This window comes from Penaeus chinensis, chromosome 31 (assembly GCF_019202785.1).
Source record: "Penaeus chinensis breed Huanghai No. 1 chromosome 31, ASM1920278v2, whole genome shotgun sequence".
NCBI lineage: Eukaryota > Metazoa > Arthropoda > Malacostraca > Decapoda > Penaeidae > Penaeus > Penaeus chinensis.
The window spans coordinates 26,188,160-26,191,007 of NC_061849.1; the positions used below are offsets into that span (position 1 = coordinate 26,188,160).

General features: G+C 37.3%; 1 long non-coding RNA gene across 1 annotated transcript in view; it reads right to left on the minus strand.

The window, feature by feature from the left end:
• Positions 1–1,338: 1,338 nt before the first annotated feature.
• The window catches only part of LOC125041670, a 3,332-nt gene continuing 1,822 nt past the window's right edge, over positions 1,339–2,848 (minus strand). Inside the window, exon 2 of the long non-coding RNA XR_007116314.1 lies at positions 1,339–2,848. This exon is cut by the window's right edge and continues 678 nt beyond it. This is a non-coding gene — a long non-coding RNA (uncharacterized LOC125041670).

A 2,848-nucleotide genomic window follows, 5' to 3' on the forward strand; every position in this document is an offset into this window, starting at 1 on the left:
GATAGATGTAAAAGATGTAATTGAGGAAACATAATTTCGCCAGCTATTTGTTAAACTGTTTCAAATTGTACGACGATGAACGGTGGATGCTCTTTTAGTTGATTAGGGGTGCCTCATTTGTAGAGGTTTCTGTTCCAGGGAGTTAGGAAGTGGTACATATGAAGTAGGAGAGAGGAGAACTGGAAAGTGGTCACTATAGGGAAAGTGGTCTAGAACTGACCAATGAAAATCTAAATGAAGAGAAGGGGAGCATAGAGAAATATAAGTAGGAGTATGAAGGATATCGGCAGTTACTTTGAGTGTGGAGAAATTTGAGGGTGGAGTTTGGAACTCCAGTAGATAGTTTTGAAAATCTTTAAGAGTTTCTGTTGGGGAGTTTTGTGAGACAAAGGTTTTCTTATGAGGGGGGAAGTGGAGACTGGTGTCTGAGGAGTAGAGGCAAATGTAGGTGGAGGTGAGTGTGTGGTAGGAGAAGGGGTGGAACGTTTAGTGCGGAGAGGGAGAAGGGAATGTGTTGGGGCTGCAGTAGATATTGGAGTAGTTGCAGTGTTCAGAGTCGTGGTGAAAGAAGAGCCTGGAGTCAGGGAATCAGAGAGTTTGAACTGGTGGGGCTATATGATGAAGGGGCAAGCCTCATTGCCCCTAATAAGGATACAACATCTTCATTATTAGCCATGGTAAACCTGGAATATGTTGTGGAGAGAAATAGTTCACTCTTCAGGGTCCCCTTGAGGGGCAAGGGCTAGACAACTAAAATGGGAATATTGTGCCCATGGCTCCCTCAGGCTGTTCAGTACTGGCACAGTCAGCCTTTCATCCTTTCAGTACGGCTCTCACACCTTAGAAAGTGATAGTAGAAGGGGTTGGGGAAGAGACAGAAACAAAAAAGCAGGAGGGGAAAAAAGACCATGCATCGAGGGCTGAGTCCCAAAGCAGGGGAGTTCCCCAGCATTGGGTCCCAGTCTTCGCCTCCTAAGCCCCCCCACGACATCAGGCAAAGGGCCTCCAGAAATGCAAAACAGAGAGGAATCTTGTTTCACTTATTTTGCAAATGCTATTCTAATTCAGACACTATTTTGATATCTACCAGCTCCAAAATTAATCTAAAATAAAAAAAATCTGACATTCACTATTAAGCAGAATCAATTACACAAAATAGAAACTGTATTGTAGCATAAATTACATCAGCTTCACATTTTCCTAAACATATTTATTCCATGTTATCTTGTTTCTCAGTATATTACAATTACTTAATTACCTTAGTCTTTCAAAGAACATGCTTGTTGAACTCCCCCACCACCTCCGTCAGAAGGATAAACAAAGAAATGAAACACAATATAGAAATAGAACATAAAACATGTATTTTATGATTCTGGTGTAACAACTATGGGCTGTACAGTGATAATTAAACAAGTGTTGACCTGCCGTGAGGAGTTACTGCTACTCCAGCCATACAGAACTTTCTTGGGGTTTGGGGTTGCCTAGTTTCATAATACCCCTGACCATGACTTTGTCTATGGTAGAACAAATCCAATATTTAACTTTTGACAAGAATGTTTTCCATTTTGGTTAGTTTATGTTTATTTTTCTTGTTTTGTTTTGTGGCAAGTGTAAATGCCATTTGCTCATATAACAATCATCACATCTTGAGCAGTGAGGATTTCTATTTCTTACATAGATAAAACTATTAACATTAGGTATAAATAAAGGAAAAAAAATTGCCAGCATAACTAGAAAATTCAAGTTTAACATGATATTTGGCCTAATTATATTTTCTGAGCTGCTTATGCATTAAATGAAGTGTGCAATTCCTGGACATAAGCATAAATTTTGGTCTTTCACACATACAAAGAACATTTTCACAAAAAATAAATATACCTTATTTCTTTATCCTGATTTAAAATGAACCGGTAATATTTAAAAGAAACAAGAAGACCAAAGACAAGTCTACAAGAAAAAAGAAAAAATTCCTATTCAAAAATTGAACTCCTTTCAGATTTACATTAAACTTTTCCCAGACTTGAACAAGGACATAATCCTATAATGCCACTTTTTGTAGTATTCACACGTGCCATTACACTGTTTCTGGGGTACTTCTCTCATGAGATACCCCTAGACTTAAGAATTAAATAAGCATTTGTAGATATTAAATGCTAGATGAAAGTTTAGTAAAGCATCTGACATCACTATTTCTCTATATTAGGCCACATAAAAATGTGTCTTGTTATCTTACTCCAGAGTGCCTCCACTCTGGACACAAAAAAGAGTAAATAAGACCAAGGAATTGCAGTCGTTCACAGATAAAAACTTGCATGAAACAGAGGCTCAGGCCACCTGTTCAGTGTTCTGCATATTTACCCAAAACTTTAAATTGCTGGCATTCAGTTTCTAAAAAACAACTAAATGCTGATGCCCAGTAATGGAAACAAGGTAGAGTGCTCTCATTGAAACTGGTAAAAATGCTAGTGATAAAAGGCTTATCAACATATCTAAATTACATCAAATGAGTTGTGTTGATAGGCAATGTACGTAGGCAAGAGCCTAGGCTAGGTTCATGCAAGTGCACATGTACAACTTGTACTTCGCAGGAGACATCATTTACATGAGTATGAGGAAGATACACAGTAAAAAATTTTAAAGTCCGTATAAAAAATATTACAAATTTTCATAAATACCTTATGGTTTGCGCCTCCACTCAATCTTTCACACTCATTCCATCATATATTACTCACAATATACATAATTCTCAAAAAGGCATTCACTCGTGTTAGTTTCACAATAAAAAACTTCATACTTTTCTGGTATATTACCCTATAAAAGATAACAATAAAAAAGTACCTTAAGTATC